The sequence below is a fragment of the Peromyscus eremicus genome, chromosome 11 (genome assembly GCF_949786415.1).
Source record: "Peromyscus eremicus chromosome 11, PerEre_H2_v1, whole genome shotgun sequence".
NCBI classification, from domain to species: Eukaryota; Metazoa; Chordata; class Mammalia; order Rodentia; family Cricetidae; genus Peromyscus; species Peromyscus eremicus.
In genome coordinates this window covers 37,435,606-37,457,410 of record NC_081427.1, presented here as the reverse complement: position 1 = coordinate 37,457,410, position 21,805 = coordinate 37,435,606, and positions in this window count along the sequence as shown.

Sequence of the window (21,805 nt, the reverse complement as noted above, 5' to 3'; positions counted from 1 at the left end):
CTGCAAGAAGAAGGCACAATCCATGGAAAAGTGGTGTTTACATCTATTGTCTTTTATTTGCCAGACAGGGCTAGACTTTTAATTCATATGTAAATTAGATTTTTGCAAGAATATCGAGGGCTTCTGGGGTCTCTCTGAAAAACAACTCCTAAGAAGCTATTCCCTCATTACAGGGGTTTTTGTCTAATAACTTTGGCTTCTGGGGGCAACCTTCTCTATCTGTTCAGGCTATCTCCTTTCAAATTCTTTTCTACTTAAAATTTTTATTTTAATCTGGTTGCAAAACAATAGGGTTCCATTTTGTTGTTTTATACCCCTTCATCTTGGTTAACCCTCCCTCATGTCCCCTTAACTCCACTATTGCCATTTCCAGGTAACCCTCAATATTCTCTGTGTATACATCTGTACTACCTATATGAAGAAGATAGTCCTTAAAACTATCACTTCTGTTATAATCAGGGAATTTCAATTAGAAACCACTTGAGAATTCTAAAACTTATGAAAAAATCAAAAGGTGAATAATAATTTAAGACCCTAGGAAAAGATAAGTATGGTGGTATTTTACTTGGCTTTCTTCTCTGAATCGGCTCTGTGTTTCCTATTTAATAAGACTGTTGGTTACATCTACAGCTAAGTATAATATTTTGGGAATATTGAGAAAGGTGAAAATTATGAGAATACTTAAAGAAATACTTTATTAAGTAAGTAAACTGGATTTGTTGAATTTCAAACAGCTTTGTCTTTGACCTTGTATTTCTGAACCAAGCATCTAGAATGAGAAGTACACTAAGGAGTGGTAAATGAACATTAAACTCGGGGTTAGGATAACAAGAGCTGTAGCTTGTTGCTAAGAGTTCAAACTATGGATAGACTACCCACAGCTGTAATCGTAGATGTTTCCTGAGAGGATACTGAGGAAGATATTTCCTGAGGAAAGTATCCTCCAGAGGTGGGAAAGAGAGCCAGAAGCTCCCTCCCTTTCCCCAAACTTTTACCTTCCAGTCTCCTACTGGTGTGTCCATTGTTCTGCACTTAGCCAAACATGCCAAGCAAGTACGGGGAATTTCTTTCTCAGGAAAGAAGGACTCAATAAGATGAGGGAAAATAAAGTGAGCAGTATGTGCTACATGCTCATCATCTACACTATAGCAAGAGAAGAGCTTGAGGACATAATTCTGCTGAGGAGGAAAAGAGTCAGAAGAAATAGATTTTAACCCTTGCATACAAAGGTTATGTGCAGAAACACAGCATTTTTCCAACCTAGAGTTGTGCCCTGAGATATTTCCCCGGGTCTGTCATTCTCCCATTTAGGCTACATCATTAAGCTTTTAAAGTTCAGTTTATTTAAGTGTTTTCCCCGTTATTTCAATTATGTATGTCTCTGTGTGGGTATAGGCAGGTGAGTTAAGGTGCTGGGGAAGTTCAGAAGGTGGGTCATATCTCCTGGAGCTGTTGCTACAGGCAGTTTCGAGCTACCAGATAGCAGATATGGGTGTTAGGAACTGGACCCCTGCAAGAGTACTATCCAATCTTAACCACTGGGTCATTTCTTCAGCCCTTTTTGTTTACTTTTTATAATGCTAAGGGAAGTTGGAAAAAGTATGCATATTAACAGGATACTGTTTGATGTTTCAATATATGCACATAGTATGCAATATCTAAATAAGATCAAGCATACACATATTTTAAAATCTCTCTCTTCTTTTTTTGTGATACTAGGGATTGAAGTCAGGTGTTTGTTAATGCTACACAGGCATCGTACCACTGAGTTGTAACCTGTATCCTCTTTTTGTTGATATTTTGAGATAATGACTCACCATATCGCTCAGAGTAGCCTTGAGTTCACTTTGTTGCAAAGACTAACTTCAACTTACAGTCCTCTCCCCTACTCTAATGGCTGGGGCTACAAGCCTTTGCCAGGAGGCTAGGCTCATTTATCTGTTCTTTTTGGTAAAACTTTTGGGGTACTTCCTGCTAACTCTTTGAACTGTAGGGTCCGTTTTAGTCATCCGGGTCACTTTGCTGAGTAATCACACCGGAGTCCCTCTTGCTCTTACCTAATGTAATTTGATATCTATTGATCAGACTTTCCCACATCCCATCCCCCTGCCACTCCCTTTCTTCCAGATTTTTAAGGTCCACAGAGCACCATTGTTATCTGTATAACCCTTTTGTGCAAGGACCGAGGCAGAAGTCTGGAGAAGAGGACGAGGTCTGATTGCGGTATGAGAGTTCCCCGGCAGAGCAGATCTAATCGGTCCTGTTGTCCACTTGATTTAACTGTGAGGCTGAAGTTGTAAGCAGTGAAGACACATCAAAGAGAAATATTACTAAAACAAAGGCCCTTCTTACTGCTGTCCTGGGATGGAGCAAGAAAGAAAAAAAGATACAGAGTATGGAGAGTGAACTGAGTGTAAAATATGACTGAGAGGGTAGGAGACAGATAAAGGACGGTTATGATGATGAAACTGGAATTTGCTTTTGCTCTCCAGCTTGGAAGTTTAAGAGAAAGTGCTTCTTACCAGTGTCCCCACCAAAATGGACTTACAGCATGTACAGACAGACAGTGAAGTCATTGAAAAAAAATCAATATTAGTTCCTCCTGACCCCAAGACTCTGGGACAGGGCCTAGACGAGCCCAAGTCTATTTGAAAAACGTTCTGCACAGCATCACTGTAGGGGTAAAGGGTGGTGAGTACACCTCTAGTTCAAGACATAACTTATCATAGAAGATGAAAAGGTGGTATTTTATCATATGCTAACACTAAATTTTTATTATTTATTTATTTTTAAAAATAAGGTATTTATGACAATATAAGTAAAACACATTTATGTGATAATGTCATACCATTTTTTTCTGAGATTGTGTATGTGGAGTAATGTCTTTGTTTCCTGGTTGACTGATCTAGAAATATAATTACATCCTGAGACGTCCCTGAGACAGAATAGCAGAGGTGCATGGTAATGAGATGGCATGAGTGTACAAGTTCAATTTGTGTGTGAGAGACTTTGAGAGGGAACATCCTGTATGCTACTAAATTAATAGCTCTGACATGGTGATGATGAAGCTGTAACTCACAGGATTAAATTTTGATTTCTGTTCAAAATATGTATGTTCAATGATATAAATGAGTTTAATCCTAAAACATAAAAAGACTAAGGCTGTTCCGCCCCTGGGATACATTAGTACTGAATTTAATACTCAGAATCTTCTTTAGGCAACTTAATTACATATGATTAAAAACGACTTATCTTGTTGATTTTTCTTTTGATACAGCTTCCATCTTGAAGATGCCTCTTCCCTGTAATCCTTTGCCTCCAGCCTCAGGTTCTCAGTCTGGCCTTGGTGCTTCGGTTTGCGCTTGCTCTAGCCAGTTCTTCCAAAGATGTATTCCTATCACAATCAGCTTCTAGGATTCTGAAGAAATCCTCTTCCACTTTCTCAATGGAGTTGCCAATCTTTGCTGAGTACTCTTTGTGGAGAGAGGATGAAGTCCCAAATGAATGTCTGTTATTGAGCTGAGCTTGACACCAAGGACTCTTATGCCTCACACCCTCGGGAATGGCAAGATCTTCTGTTGGTCAGAGTATGGGTGCTGACAATGTGTGCAGAAAGTATCAACCACAGCTTCTTCTTCCAGAATGTCTTCACTAGAGACTGCTTTCCTACAGAGGATGCCCCGCCCTATCAAGATTAGTTAAAACTATCTTCTTCTGTGCTGTATATAATGAATGCATTGAGTTTCTGGGCTGTTGCCAGTTTTTCTCCATAAGTACACACAGCTCATCCAATTCTAGCTTATGTGTACATGTGTCTGTCACTTCTTCAAACCCCATTGCTTCAGTCAGGTCAATTACAGAGTCATGTGGGTTGCAGCAACTCTTAGAATACTATGACTCTCTCTGATGACACCTACTACGTATACAGTGTTACTCTGCTTATGCTTCTTTGTTTAATACTTTATCACACATTTAGGAGACTGTATTCACCTTGACCTAGCTCAGCACCTAACTGAAAAGTCATTTACACAGCAGTGTGTTGTGAAATGGATGAGAAAAGAACTAAATGAGGGTGATAGAGGATGCCTGCTAAGGTGTAAAGTTCATTAGTGCGTGAACTTTTCCTGCATTTGAGAACTACTTATGCTGTTCAATTTCTCTTTCAAGAACTGGAGCATAAAAACATCATTTGTCAACAGATCTTTCTGAAATTATTGTCATTTCCATGCCTTGCTTTTTGGAAAAAGTACCAATGTTGAGCTCCTTCCACTATAATATTATAATGAGCCTACACATTATGCTCTATCATTAACATTTAATATTTTTAAATACTGCATCTTTCATATAGGATTCTTCTATATTTCAAATCTCACCCCTTCTCTTAGCTTTTAAAAAAAGCACTAACCTACTCTTCCACCTTTTAAATTACTGCTGCTCACTTGTTGTCAAGGAAACAAGGTAGCTGAAGTTTTTTTAAAATACAGTTGAAATATGAATCAATAAGGAATTGAGTGTAAACTCTAGATTTGATGTTAAAAATTAGAAAAGGCTTATTGAGAATGATTTCAAACACACAGATGATTTTTTAAAGTTGGTTTTCGGCTTGTAGACATTTAAATGGCATCACATTTTCTAAAATCCAAATTACAGAGAAGCAGTTTCTTTTAAAAGACAAAATTATTCTAACGTATTTGGTAAAAAAAAAATGTCTGTGAAAATTCTATATGGACCATGGAAATGAAACTAATAAGAACTATTTTGCATCTAAGATCATTAGTGTAATCTGAAGGCATCAGATCTAAGATGAAACAAGAAAAGCCTTCATTACTTTATCATTCTGTGTTCTTCGGAGGGACAGAACCCATAAAAACATGTATCATTATAAAAAGTGATCCACTGTGTTGCATTACTTGATTGGATCCCATCCTATAGTGAGTGGGCCTATGGACTGTGGGGCAGGGAAATCCATTTGATACTCTCTCCATTCAAGAATTTGGAGGTCTTGGAAAAAGATATAGCAGTGGTGTTAAAACCAGTCTGAGGTCTGAAGTAGAAGGCCTGAGAGTCTTCAGTGACAGCCACTGTTCTCTGGAGAGATCTTTTTTTTTCTTAATAAGCTAAATAATCTAAAGTATTAGGTAAAAACCAATAATAGCATCCAGTAGTGTCCTCATTTAGGAACGATACACTTATGTGTACTCGGATGTGAGCTTTTTCTCCTGCTTCCTATTCTTCTATGTTCTCAGCTCACATTCAAGGTACATTCCCTTTATTCAATTTGCATATTCTACCACAAAACCAGATCAAGGAAGAAGATTTATAAACCCTAAAGCAGATGATTTTCTAAAGGTTCCCAGTCTGGATTCAGTATGAATGTTCATTCTTAACTGTGAATATGGGATATGTAGGAATCTTTTACTGTGGTGAAATTTTCTTTGGCATTTATAAAAATTGGGTGGACCATTTTTCAGATGACTTTGTTCCACACACGTGTGAGTCAGTTCTCAGTGAGTTAGACTGAGAGTTGCATTCTGAATACTGTCCATAGTGTTCTATTTTAGAACCTTGGTGAATTTAAGGGTTACATATACAAATCTGCCTTTTTGTATAAGCAACAATTTAAAATGCTAAATTATAGACCTCAGGAAGTAAAGAGATTAATATTAAAGAATGTTGAACTTTAGCCTAACAAATCTTGAATATTCTGGACTAGTTAATATATATGTATTGGCAGTATGGAGGAAACTAAAATAACATGGTAATGAATGCCTGAGAGTGAGGTTTTCAACATTGTTTATCATCATCATTTTTATGCAAAAACTTAAGGTCAATTTATGCATTGGATTCAACGGGATAATATATAGTATTCAAATACACCCATAACAGCATGATCCATTTAGGGGTAAGGAGGGCAATGTCTTCTTTAATCATTTTATATTTTAATGCAACTAAAATACTATTTCTCATATTCTGTCTTCTTTTGTGTGTATACGTTCATGTGGGAGGGGGGTGCATGTGTGTGCCCATAAACAAAAGCCAGAGGATAATCTCCTCCAGAGATTTCTATTTTATTTTTAAATACAGAATCTCTCCCTGGTACCTGGGGTCTCAGACTAGGCCTGTGCTTTCATTCACATGGTATAGCTTCCTTACAGAGACAGAATACAGAAAAACATTTTTTAAAAAATGAATCTGTTTAAATCCCTTTCTCTAGTACTATCATAGAAACAAACGGGCATCCTCTCCTTCCTCAGAGATGGGCTACAGCACATATTAATACACAGCAGTCAGAAGTTGTCACTGTTGTTCTACATTGCAAATATCATTTTGAGACATCGTTCCCCACCCCAACCCCAGCGTCCCCGCCAAAGTCCACGGTTGAACTACATGTGCAGTCGTGTGATTAACTCAGGAAACCACTGCTGACAACAGCCTGACATTGACTTGTGTTTTGAATTGTGATCTTCTCTCATCTTGCTTATTGTTATCCTATGTAGTTTTACTGAATGGACTCTTCATAAAGGCCCACAGTCAGTATGAGTTCTGGGGGAACAACACATATTTAAAAAGCCAAGACATTATTGCTAATTTACAATGGCCAATAATGCCACATGTAACCATCAGTCTATCTGTTTACTATGAAACCCATTGCTATTTTGCACACACATCTTTTATAGACGTATTTATTTACAACCAATGTATATACATGTATCTACTCTATAGTATTAAGTACAGTGAGAAATCTTCTCTCATTTATTAAATAGCTACTTTTAGCCAAAGACCGTGACAGTATCCCGATCTATAATGACGAATTTATGTTCAAATGGAAAAGACCAGTAATGAATGAGGAAATACATGACAAATGAGCAAATGAAAAGTATTGGAGATTGATGTACAGCAAACAAGGGTTGTGATATAGGATATTGGAGTAGGGTAAAGAGTAGGAATTTACCTTCCATGGGTCAGTTCAGGGAAAGGAAAACCAGGCACTATGGAGATGCCACAGGGCCCAGAGAGAACAGCAAATACAAAACATTCCCCACTGTTTTAAAGATGAAACCGGAACACCAGATGAGGTTGTATTGGTACTCTTAGGGAAGGGGATGCAGGGAATGATTTAGTGGGATTTCTGTTCCTAAAGCTGACAATTAACTCTGATAAATGATCAATGTTCTCCCTTGAACTCCTGTGTCATAAAAAGCTTACTTAGGTAAAAGGCTTTCCTTCGGTCAATGTTTGAGGACAAAGAGCAGTGTATTTGTATACAATAGCCTGTGTGTTAGATAATCAATCAACAGCTCTGATTATTGATATCCTCCTTTTTCAACTGGATCAAATAAACAAGGTTACCTAACAGTATCATATACATATAAGAAACAAAATTTTCAAATATAATAAATCTATTTATGGGCAAAATTATAGTACATTGGTAGTAATAGTTGATTTAATGTTTCTATATTGATTAATACCCTTCACTTTCATGAAAAAAGATTACATTTATTACAATGTATTTAGTACACTAGATGTAAGTGTTTTATAAAGAGAGATGTTTCTGTAGTTAGAATCCTCTTTAGACCTCTGATTTGAGCTGTATTGCAAATCTATAGGAGAGAAAAATACAGTAGCATTTTAAAAATCAACCTGTATCATATTTTATTGATGATCAGGAATAAAGATCAAATCTTGTCTGCGTAGGTCATTTTACCAGAAGCAGAATTATGTAGTTTGTCTAAGTATCTGAAAAAAATTGATAGTTTTTTTAACTTGATAAAAAATCACTGGTAATTAACTTATTTTGAATAACCATGTGCCCAAAATTTAACACTAGAATGAAATGCTTTTAAAAAACTGTGACTTAATTTTTCTTTTTTTAATCCTTTGACTTTTTATTAAAACCCAGTTTTCAGTGAAATTGAAATACCAAGAGAGTGATCATAGCTAGCTCACACATTCTAGAGAGAAATACATTCTGGAGCTGATGTGTATGATGACTAGTCAGGTAGTTTGTGTCATATAATAGTTAATCAGTGCTCTTACTATACACAAAGCACAAAATAAATGCATAGATCAGTGGTTTTCAACTATGGGTCACGAACCCTTCAGGAGTCCCATATCAGCTATTCTGCATATCAAATATTTACATTTCTGTTCACAACAGTAGCAAAATTACAGTTGTAAGTAGCAACAAAATAATTTTATGGTTGGGGCTCACCACAACATGTGGAACTGTATTAATGGGTCATAGTATTAGAAAGGTTGAAAACCACTGCTGTAGATGATATTTGTGATAATCCATTCATATTCAACTTTTGATTTGTATATTTCATTTCATTTCTACTTGCTTGTGTATGTATACACATGCACACTTGTGTACACATGCTTCAGTGTGCACAGAACCAGTTTGGAGAGTCAGCTGTCTTCTAGCATGTGGGTCTTGTAGATCAAACTCATTTCTCAGGCTTCATAGCAAATGCCTTTACTGGCTGATCTATCTTGCTGGTCCATGTGTACTTTACATATATAAGACAAGTTATATTCCTATAAAATATGCATCTACTTACCTTATTTGTAGATTGCTTAATGTAGAATTACAGTGAACTTCAATATGCCTAAAATATATGCAGACACAGAAAGCTCAGTTTATACCCTAAAATCTTATTTCTTCATAGAATAAGCAATGCAGCCCATGTTAAGGTTAAGAGTTTCTATGTCATTTTCATCATGTAGAGAGGAAACTCACAAATATAACTACAATGAAAATACTATGTTACATAAGTTGATTTTATCATTCAGTAGATATTTATTGAATAAGTAGTTCATGCATCACCAGCACTTTGTGTTAGGAATGTGTCTGTAATTCACTCCATGTGTTTTCCAGATTTTACTTGTTTCCTGTAAGGAAGGATAAACTATTCTATATCTTCATTATTTGGAATGGCCCAGTGGATACACTCTCTACTATATTTCCTAAAAGTCCATCTCTAAAACCCCTGATAAATGCTTAAAAACAGAAGTTTATCTTTTTTCACAGGTGTAGAGATTATTCTCAGCACAGAGTAAACAGCAACTTACTACTCAAAGACTGCTCATGGGGAACAGGGACCATGTTAGGAAGACTGTTCTTAATGGGCTCAGCACATGACCACACACTACAGTGAACTCTGCTCTCCCCAGGCCACATCTAAATTGACCTTTGTGGGATTTATGACAACAGCAAAGATGAGATACACTAGCGTGTTGAGTTTTCATTGGTGTATCTATCAATTATTCTGTCCATTTAACTTCTAAATCGCTCTTCCTATAGAATCCATTTTCTATCTGTCCTATTTTCCATGCAAAACCAATATTAGTCCAGATTTTTAAAAAATGCTACCAGCCAAATTTTTATTCTGCTATGTGAGAAAAACATCCTTTATAAAAATCTTATAAAATGAAACCTCATTCAGATTTTTGCTTCCCCTGGCTATGTAAGTGATGTTCTCATAATTTTGCTAATAGTGAATGAAATAACAACTTTGATACATGTTCTATTTGCCTTTAAGGTTATTCTGAACTAGAAATTGGACATTATCTTTTATTTTACAGGTATTTTGTTAAAAAATAGTTTAAAAATTGTTTCATTTTCTCACAAATGAGTGTCAAAAACCCTGGCAAAAGAATCATATGATAAATTTAATAATGCCAGTGGAAAAAGTTTTTACTTTTGAATCTGTAGGGCTTCCAGCAGTTTCTTTGTTAAATATTGAAATTTAATTCAAAATCAGGTCCAATTGTATTGCATATCAGTTATAGGTTATCAATATAAAAATTATAAAAATGTAAGTAACTATAATCCTAGACCTCCAAATCATGTAATTACAACATCCGAAACAGGTTAAAATGAATACAAATGGTTTTTAAATACATACCTTTGTTGGGAAAGGTTTAAGGTGTGTGTGTGTGTGTGTGTGTGTGTGTGTGTGTGTGTTTGCATTCTACATTGAGCCACACTCCTAGCAATCTTCCTTTTCTAGAATAAATCAAAATAAATTCAATATCCATATGTTGACCTGAAATATCCTACAAAGAAGTATGCATTCTTAATTTCACATTAAATTCTTCAATGCATAACGAATAATCTATGACAGGCATTGTTGGGAGGAAAAGCTCTAGCTCACATACATTTTAATAGCTGCAAAAGGACAAATTCCTTCACATCTGAAGGCCTTCAAAATACTTTTGTTAATTACTGACATTTATTTTAAATCCAGAGAAAATTACATTAGATGTTCAGTTACAGATACAATTACCAATACATTTTTTAAATAGGCAAATGACATTCTGCTTTAGCTTTATAGTTTAAGTAATAAAATAAGTCAGAGAATTGTAAAAAGAGTTGGCTGAAAGAATTAATAACCATTTGATCTGACATATAGGAAATAACTGAATCTAGGATTAAATTCACAATAAGCTGCAAGTATACATACAGCAAATTATACTAGACTTGAACAGTAGGGGGCGATATTTCATTACTTTCTATAAAATCATAACATTTAAAAAGAAAAATTTACAATTAATAGTGTGAAACAGCTAGCCAAAAGCAAAGACAAATTTGATTTCAAACAAAAAGGATTGAATTAAACTCACTTTGTTTAAAAATGTTTCTTTACAGGTGTTTTTCAGGACTGGCTCTGTTAACTTGTAGATGCTTGGCTCTTTCTCATCAGTTTTATACTATGTCTTACTAGGTGGGAACATTTATTCTTTAGGCTGTTTTCACTTTCAAAATAACAATTCACCATAGAATCTGCATACAAAGGGATTGAATTTTAGGTAAAAAAAATTATCCTTTAGCTTTGCCAAAATGAGAAATACAATCAAAATTACCACTTTATCAAAAGGGGGACTAATGCATGTACAGGGTTTCTAATAGTGATCTCAATTGTATTTAGTGAAATTGTTCTAGGGGTAGGGGTTGGAAAGAGCCTTCTTGAATGTGCTTACTCCAATGATGTTCCCAGTAGGAGATCAATTTGCATCATGGAGCAGTTCTAGAGTTTATTGTAGTGGAAGGTGACTCTCACAAAACAAATAAAATATATATTTGAAGAAAAAGAAGGTATGTAAGGAACCACATTCCAGAGTAGATTTAGTATCTTTTAAAGGTTTGATAAATAGTTCTACATTATTATTTTCCTGAGAAATGAATCAGAAATTTTATATAGCATTGATGGAAATGATGTGGTTCTAATACCAAGCCTTTTAGTTATATGTACTAGTGAGCTATTTCAATTAATAAAAGTATTGGCTATGTATTTCATGATTCATATTTCTGTTTCTCCCCTCCTCCCGGTGTGGCAGTAACATTGTAATACTTGTAACTAGAAAAGATTACTATGTGTCATTTTTATTATTTATTTAGTTTGAGTTAGAATTTTACATTTTCTTTCATAAAGACAATGCCTATGGAAATCTGATACAACAGAGTTCCTGATAGTGTACTGATTTAGGAACTATTGATGAAATCACCAAAGCTTCATAAATTCCATTTTTTATGATTGCCTGTTGAAAACCTAGAAAATCAAACACAAAATTTACCTAATTTATTAATTTACCAACAGATCGATTTTTGCAAGTAGATAATATTTTCTTAGAAAATCCGATTGAGGCAGGCAGGTCTCTGAGTTCAAGGTCATCCTGGTCTACAGAGCAAGTTTAAGGACAGCCAGGGCTACACAGAGAAACCCTGTTTCAAACAGCAACAACAACAACAACACAATTTACAGAAACACATGAAAAGGTGATACACAGATCATTCAAATGTAAGGAGGTGGTTGAAGAATAATACAGATTTGAATTTAGTTGAGATATATAGGAGGTCTGAGTATCACAATGTATGGCCCTTGAATGCAACCCAGACAAAAAGAAGCATGCATGCAACAGAACAAGTGAGGGTATAAGACAGTTAAATAAGAAACAAAGAACGTTTGAAGGATATCTCTAGTGGATCTTGAGCAGCCTCCAAACAGCATTCAATCTCAAGTTCTTTTACTCCTCAGTGTTTTACTATGAAGAAGTAATCAAATGGAAATGACTGTTCTGTGTAAAACTGACTTTTACTTTTAACTTGTCTTGACAAACACTGCCCCATAGTGTAGCCGAACTACACTCCGGTCCCACCCGGCCCCATAGTCCCCGGCCCTGAAGTTCCGCAGCCACTTATAAAATAATCATTCAGAGGCTTAATATTATTTACAAATGGTATGGCCTATAGCAGGCCCCTCACTGGCTAGCTCTTATATCTTAAATTAATCCATTTCTATTCATCTATATTTTGCCATGTGTTCTGTGGCTTTACTGGTCTTCTGGCATGTTGCTCCTTGGGTGGCAGGCTGGCATCTTGCTTCAGACTTCACCTTTCTCTTTCCTGTCTCTCTCCTTGGATTTCCCACCTGCCTCTAAGATGCCTTGCCATAGTTCAAAGAAGCACATTTATTAACCAATGGGAACAACATATATTCACAGTGTACAGAAAGACATCCCTCAGCACCACAGGTTGTGTTAGGCTGTGAAGGTTTTTGTAGCACTAAATGAATGAGCCACATTTTTACCTCATAAAGTATGATGCCTTTAGACATGGCTTCTTTGCCAGGTTTAGACATTCTGAATCCCATACAAAAAACAGGATGGTCACAAAAAAAGAAGAATCTTCTCTACACGTTGTGAAATCATAGAAATGTGGGATACAGGAAATATAGAAGAATTTGTTGACTAGAGGCAGTTTGAATAAGCATGGGAAGAATCTATATAAGACTGTCTTCTGCAAACCTGTGATAGGATGGCGTTTGATGATTAGTCAGTGTATGAAAACACAGAGAACAAGCATCACTTGGATTGACAACTAGAGCATGCTAATCCATGGATCATAATATTGCAGTATTTTTATAACTACTGTAAGTAACTACATCTTGAACATCTGTGTGATTCTGCTGCTCGTAATCCCTTCACCTTCAGAATTCATATGGATAATGCTTGATCCAAATGAAGGCCAGATCAGGTTCCTTCTTTGTGGCTGATGTCTTTTGGGATTATTTTGTGCCCTGAATACACTTGTGTCAAATATATTGAATGCTACCCTTACTATGTTTGTTCTTCATGAAATCAAATTGCAATTTTCAAAAATTCACACTTAAAGCCTGCTTTACATTTGGACTCTTAAACAGAGTGAAAAAGTCATTTATACATCAAATGGGGTTTTTCTATTTACACACTTGACCATTTTCAAAAATGTGTATTAATGGCCACAGTGTGTTTTCTGAAGAGAGTTTCAGTATTTGAAAATCACTCACTTCTCATTTTGTTAGTTTTCTAAGTAAAGCTAAGAATGTTCTAAGTGGCATAATATTTATCTTTTTTTTAGGTTCCTTGGAGTGTAAATTCTTTGAGAGTAGCTAGTGGTAAAATAATAAACATGATGGGGAGTGGGGATCCCTTAAAAAAACGAAGACTGGAATATGAAAGTCAGCTCACAATTCAATTACCCAAACACACTTTAACTATTCAAATTTGCCAGACATATATATTTAATGGGGATTTTTTTTTTTGTTTTGTTTTTCAAGACAGAGTTTCTGGTCCTGGATGACCTAGAACCAGTTCTGTAGACCAGGCTGGCCTTGAACTCTGCCTGCCTCTGCCTCCCGAATGCTGGGATTAGAGGCTTGGGGGGAATTTTTATTGGAACTGCAGAACTCATGACTAAGAACTTTGGACTGACCTTAATTTCCTAACATTGAGACCTTTGAAGTGTGCTTGTGTATTAGCTCAGGTGAGACTGTATTTGGGTGTGGAAAGGCCTTGGGAGTCATCCATTGCATTTCAAAAGACAAGACCAAAATATATCCTGGTCCAAAAGTTTACATAGCAACTAACTGTGGTTTGTGAATTGTTATTTTTTTTTCCTCAAGGGAGTGCAAAATTACAGTTATTACTTTTACCTTCATAAGGTTCTCTTGCAGTGAATATCACCCGCAGAAGACACTCTTTCTTTTCTTTTTTAAAATTTATTTTTCTTTTATACAATATAGCCCCTCTGCAGTTGCCCCCCCCCATTTCCTTCCAATTTTCCCCACTCCTCTCCTGTCCCCTAGATCCACTGCTCCTCTATTTCCATTCAGAAAAGAGAGGGCCTCCCAGGGATATCAACCAAACTTGGAATATCAAGATACAATACGAATAGGCACGAACCCTCAAATCAGGGCTGGGCGAGGCAACCCAGAAGGAGAAAAAGAGTACCAAGAGCAGGCAAAAGAGTCAGCGACAGCCCCAGACACTCTTACAGTTGTGTGTCACAGACATTTAGTGTCACTTTAGAGGAATATAAACCTGTGTAGAGCATTGTCTTATAGAGCATCAAACTCTAACAGAGGTTAAATCAAGACTGATTCTTATTGAAAAAAAAAAAGATATTGAGATGGTAAGTGTAGCAACATAGAAAATGGAAGAGAGGGGTCAAATGGATCAAATAATGAAAAAAATGAATTAAAATAATCTTCTACCTCTTATATTGACAAAAACTAAATAAAACTTGAATCACCATACATATCCAGCCAGCTCTACACCTCTGTCTAGATTGCACAGATGAATCATTACACATCCATAAATACATACACAGCTGTGTTTGCCTTCTTCTAGAAGTGATGCCAATGTAAAATTAGATTTTTCAACTAATTATTACACAAGCAGAATTGAGGGAATGACTGGAAAATGTATTTTGTCATCTTTTATGGGCAAGGAAACAGGACGATTAGCTGTAGTCCAAAGAGATAACTTAGGTTAAATTGGCTGTGGCCATGTATGTAAAAAGTTGTTTTGGTCCATGATTGAAGTGGCAGGTCAAGATCACCATGGTAGGTGCAATTCCTGGGCTTTTCAGCTGGAGGTGTCTAAGAAAGCTACCTGACCAGGAGCCAGAAAACTGGGTAGTAAGCAGTTGTCTTCCTTGGTTCCTACTTCCAGTTTCCTGCTTTGAGTTTTTGCCCTGACAACTTCAATGAAGGATGTGACCCCACATAAACCCTTCCCCAAGTTGCCTTTGGTCAGAGTTTCATTACAGCAATAGAAAGGAAACCAGAACACATTCCCAGTGATGTTAGCTTTAATTATCCACTTTGACCCAGTGTAGAATCCCCTAGGCAGGGCGTCTCTGTGAAGAATCCTCTAGGTTATCTTGACCCCTGAGAATACCTGTGATTTTCTTTCTTTCTTTTTTTCATTTTTCTTTATTAAGAAATTTTCTACTCACTCCACATACCACCCACAGATCCCACCTCCTCCCTCTTCCGACTCCCCTGCCCTCCCTCCCAAGCCACCCTGCATTCCCACATCCTCCAAATCGAGGTCTCCCGTGGGGAGTCAGCAGAGCCCGGCACACTGAGCCTAGACAGGTCCAAGCCCCTTCCCACTGCACCAAGGCTGCACAAGGCGTCACACCACAGGCACCGGATTCCCAGAAGCCTGCCCAGAGACCAGGGACGGATCTGAATCCCCCTGCCTGGGGGTTCCCCAAACAGTTTGAGCCAAACAAGCATCTTCTGTATTCAGAGGGCCTAGTCCAGTCCCCTGGGGGTTCCACGGCCACCAGTCCACAGTTCATGGGTTTCCACTAGTGTGGCCCATCATCTGTACATGTCCTCCCATAAAGATCTCAACGTCCCTCGCCTGCAAAATCCCTCCTCTCTCTCATCAATTGGAATCCTGGAGCTCAGCCCGAGTACCTGTGATTTTCTTAATTGAGTTAATTGACATGGGACAACCCATCTACTGTGTGTGACACCATCCTGTAGGCAAGGGATCCTGAATTGTATAACAGACAAGAAAGTTAACTTAGAACATGTATGTGTGAAAATACTGTTCTCTGCAGTTGTGTATGGAGACGATAGGATCCACTCCCTCAAGCTCCAGATACTGTGACTCCCCTGCTCTGGTGGATAATAAACCGGAACTCTGAGCTAAAGTAAATCTTTCACCCCTAAGTTGCTTTTGGAAGGGTGTCGTATTACAGACTTAGTGAAAAAACAACAACAACAAAAAGTCCCCAAAATTGAGGATATTATGTATCAAGGAAATGTATTCAACAGAATTATAGGAAGTTTCACTTTTAAAATGATTTAATTACAGGACACAAGGAATACTGTTAGAAACTGAATGTGTCACAAATGAAAATAGAGGGATTTACTTAATATGGACAAGGAGCCTTAAGATGTAAAGAACGAGGAAATAAAATAACAGGGCAAATTCACATGGAATAACCAAGAAGAAGACTAATTGTGCCAAACGTAAATGCAACAGAGATAAACACACTGCATTTGTGTTGGAAACTGTAAAGAATGCCATAGTTATTTTTAAATGTAACTGGAAAGCTTGAAGATCTCTTTTGTTATTCAAAGAATAAACTTAAAGAAATTTGGAGAGAAGGCATACTCAAAGACTCTCAGGACTCATCCCAAAACAGGCATTCATTTAACACTTCTGAGAATGGTCACTCAAAGAGAGAAGGGCAGCCTCCTTTTGCCTGTATCAGCCCCTCCCTAAGGCATAGATCAACACCAGAAGAAAGCCCTCTCATTTCATTACAGACATGGAGTATGCTGTGTGCCAGCATTCTGGATTTCCTGAGGGATGGTCAAAACATCTAGTATGTCTTACCTGACTGAGGGTGCTGACACATGAGGTCTTTTTTAGATTCCTGGTGGGCAATGGCAAGAAGGAAAAGCATGATATCTTAGTAAGTATAGTATAGTATAGTATAGTATAGTACAGTATGTACAGTATAGTATAGTCCTGGTATAAGAACAAATGAGCTTGCAAAAAACAAAAAAAAGTGTACTGTACACAAATTGAATGGAGAGTAATAAATGATAAGCTCTGAAAAAAATATGGACACATTACTAGCCAGGGAGATCAGTGAGGACACTTTCTTCTCCTATTCCTTGGCTGAGGCAAGTTTATAAAGAAGGGGAGAGACATGTTTTTTCGCATACATGAAACATGGTATACGTTACATCCAATGAAACAAAGGAGGATGGCCAAATGAGGAAGAAAAGAAACTTAAGGAAATATGGAAATTATCAATATTGATTCTAAAGATTTGGAGATAGAGAATTCTATGAAAAAATTAAAAATAGCCATCATAAATATATACCAGTTTTGAAATAAGATATATAACAAGTTTCATTATCTACATAATGAAAATACATAAATAAAAAATCAGAATGGATAAATTTAATAATTGAGCTGAAAATATGTAAGCTTTTTAATAAAAGATAAGAATCAGCAACCTTAAAGAAAGAATATTTACAACCAAGGACCAAAAAAGTGAAGAGTAAAGAATGTGGGACAGGCTTATGGGACATCATCTTATGACTGTTCACAAGATAAAAGGAGGAGAAAAAGTGTAGAAAAGTTATTTAAAGATATAGTAATCAGATTTTTCCCAAGTCCAGCAGAAAGAAATATACTTGAGATTTCATACTTGAACTTAGCAAAAAGACTAGAAATCAATTTCATATAAAATGTCAAGAACCAAGAGCATTCAAACTGAGAGAACCACAAACCTAAACATGTATTTAAGCAGCTGGAAGTCAAAGAAAACTAGACAACTCTAAAGTAACAAAAGAAAAAGGACTTGTCACAGTTTTAGGAAACACCTATGATAATCATCAGATTTCTCAAAGGAGAATTCATACACCAGAAGAGAGTAGCATAACAGTAAATCTGCAGAAAAGGAAAACTTATTCACAAAGATTACTGTGTCTAGCAAAAGTGGAATAAATAAAGACCTTTATGAGCAAACAAGATCTTAGAGAATTTATTACTAGTAGATCTACCTTCCAAAGTATGCTAAGGGGATGTGGAGTGTTTGAAGTTGACAAAGTAATACCAAGGAGAAACATAAATGAATATAGACAAATGAATATAGACAAAACAGGTTATAATTAAATAGAAATAATGTTTTATATATAAACACTTTCAATTATGTTATAGAATTAGAGACAAAAACATAAAATCAAGGATAAAACATAATTTTTCACATTGATCATATAAACTGTGTGAGAGTCTAGAAAATTATAGCATGTGTTTATGTAATTGAGTTTATCAGTATAGAATATGTGGGAATAGATATGATATATTTACATAATCCCCATGGTAACCTTAAAAATAGAGAACATATACAAAAGTAAATGAGGAAAGAATCAATCTATGTCAACATAAAGGAAGAAAATGCAGAGGATTTTGAAAGAAGAAGCGTCTTCAAAAGTGACAAGATGATCAAAAAGCAAGGAACAAATGATAGCAGTAAATCTTTACCAATATTTAATTTATTAAGGTAAATAAACTCCTAACAGAAAATACATAGAATGGATGAGCATTTTTAGAAGAAGATATACTGGGCATCTCAAATTTGATTTTGAAATACATTAATATAAAACTTGATAGCAAAAGATAATCTGTTAAAGTGATGACCAAGAGATCATGGTTGGCCATATTTGTAGTAAATAAAATACACTTTCTGTCAAAAACTGTCAAAGAAGAAAATGTATTGTAAGTATGTGGTGGTTTTAATAGGTATGACTCCTATAGACTCCTGTGTTTGAATGCTTGGCCTATAGGGCGTGGCACATTAGAAAGTGTGGTCTTGCTGGAGAAAATGTGTTACTGTGGCAGAGGGCTTTGAGGTCCCATATGCTCAAGCTATGCCCAGTGTGGTAGACAGTTCACTTCCTGTTACCTGTGGATTAGGATGTAGAACTCTCAGCTTCTTCTCCAGCACCATGTCTGCCTTCATGGAACCTGCCATGATAATAATGCACTAAACCTCTGAGCAATAAGCTAGCCACAATTAATTGCTTTCCTTTATAAGGCACATGGTCATGGTGCCTCTTCACAGCAAAAGAAATCCTAACTCAGACAAACTATAAGCTACTAAACTCACTGTGATAATATAACAACTACCATTATATATACATATTAAAATAATTAGCTGTTTCAAGTAAACTGATAGAATGGAAAAAAGTGTTAAAATAGTAGAAATATGCAATTTCAAGAACGAGTAGGACATGTAGACAAGCACCAGTAAGGAAACAGAAGATACTATATGTGTACAAGTGTTTTTATATATGGGCATATATATGTATATCTCTCTAAACTTTACAGACACATGCAGAATATGGCACCAATAGGATCAAATATGAAGTTCTCTGTACATATGTTAATTTGTAAAACATATCTTAACTAAGATTGAAATCATGCTACATATCTTTTCAAGCATAATGGGATGAGAATAGAAATTGATGATGGGAGGGAAATTGGCAAACATGCCAAAATTAAACAAAACACTACTGAGCAACCAATGAGACAAAGATAAATCTAAGAGAAATTCAACTGTCATGAGACACAGCTGATGCATGATATATCTAGAGTCATTTAACCAGCAAAACAAATAATGAGCGAAGTTCACAAAATAAAAAGTACATTACAGAAGGAGAAAAGCTCAAGTGAACACTTAGTCTCTATTTCAAAAGAAACTAAAAGCAAGAGGAAAATACAGAAAGAAGAAAATAGGAATAAAAAAATTGAAAAATATTAATGAAACTGCTTACATTTTTCAAAGGCCAAATTGACTAAAAACTTGTTGGATTAATTAAGAAAAAAGAAATAAAATTCATTGGAATGAAACAGGAAACAAGAGATATCAAACACATCCCACTGAAATTTAGAAGTGAATAAGAGCTCATTATGATTAACTTTATGCTAAAACTAATAACCTGAAATGCGTAAGGATATATTCCTGGTGCCACTCATTCTACAAAAGGTAATCACTTGTACATATGTCCATGAAAAAATACCAACAACACTAGAATAAGGAAATTATCTCACCATATTAAAGTTCACAAATGGAAATCTATCAGGTAACATTTTATTCAATGTTAAAAGGCTGAAATGACTTCCACTAAGATAGAACATGCCTGGAATGCCCATTCTCATGATGTCTACTCATTATAGTATTGGACATAATAGCCAGAGGAATTAAAAAAAGACATAAATTAGAAGTTATGAAGCAAAATTGTTGTCTTTCACAGACAGTATGATTTTATATATTAAAAAAAATCTCTAAATATTATAGCACACAGTGTCCATGGTTGGATTAAACTATTGATGACTTTTCTCTCTCGTAGCTTGCCTGCCATGTTCAGTGCTAATAGGAAGGTAGGAAACATCCAGCTCTGTTCCAGCTTGGTATCTGTGTTGTACATCCAAAGTATGTGCTGTCAACAACAGGGTCTCTTCCTCTAATTCTGGTTGACAATAGAGAGCAGTAGCAATTACTATAGTGTTTTGGGGGCTCTGAGGTCAACAACTCACAGGAAGTTATGCCTAAAAAGGCCCTGGGATTTTGATTTTAAAAATCCGTGACTCTTTCCTGAGGAAGACGATTTTTTCCATCTCTCAGCATTCCTAGTTGCCTATAGTTCTTTGCCTTGGTTGAGGCCTTTTGAACCTTTTCCCCCTTTCATATTAGCATGTTCATTGGTCTTGTCCTTGTTCAGGTCAAATTTAAGCTTCCCTGCTGGTGAGACTTCATGGATGTAACTTCTGACATTTCTCAGAAACAAATATTACTCAAACACCCTGTTCCTCTGGCTCTTACAATGTTTCTACTCTGTCTTTCTTAATGATCCCTGGCCTCTGGTAAAGGAGTTATGTTGTAGATACATCAGGACTGGGCTCCACAACACTGCATTTGAATTCATTGATGCTTTCTGTAATGGTAATGATCAAGCTCTGAAAACATACACATGTGAATAACATTAAACAGACATAGCAGGTTGTATTTATGTATTTAATACTATATATGTTGTGTATGTTTGTATGTGTGTGTGTGTGTGTGTGTGTGTGTGTGTGTGTGTGTGTGTGTATGAGAACAATTAAAGAAAAAGTGGCCATGAATTTGAAAGAGTTGGGTAGGTTTGTGTATAGGAAGGTATGGAGGAATGGGAAGGTGAAATGATGTAAATATATCACAATCACAAACCTAAAAATAATTATTTAAAAAAAACTCACAAGTGTCAAAATAATGTTTTTTAAAGAAAACATTTCTTGAAGATTAAAAAAAAAACTATGACTTTTGAAAGTAGCATTATCTACCTACTTATGATGGCTTTCCTGAAATTCAATCCCTTCACCATCACCCCATAATTTTAGTTAGCTTACAAAGTAGTAGTTTCCTTTATGTTCTCTAAATTACCTTTTGTTTTGGTTGTACCTCCACCCATATATACCATACCTCCATCTCTGCCAGGTAAAATATGTCCACTGCTACAATCGCAGTCCTGTTGTTTCAGGGGTAACCAGCCTCTTCCCAGTTGGATCTGACACTGGTCTATAGTATATGACGAAATAAATACCTGCTACGTAAACATAGTCAAAATATATGGCTATGTTCCTGTACAGGAATGTGCTACTGATGCTTTGTTAAATAGATGAGTAGCTAAAATACCTTCCAAATTTGCCCATAGACCAATAAAGCTCCTAATTTTAGTCAGAGAAACCTATTTTAGGAGAAGGTAATTGTCTGAGAGCAGTGTATCATATCTTATCAAAGTGCTGGGGATAAGGGACTTCTGAGTACAGAGTCCTAAATGAGACATGTATAAAACTCACTGGGAGGCAGAAGAGGGTGAGAGTAAATTGTAAAAGTTGGAGGATCCAGAGGAGTACTGTAAAATGCTCTCTACTGGATAGGACATTGGCACTCTCATTGTGAAGA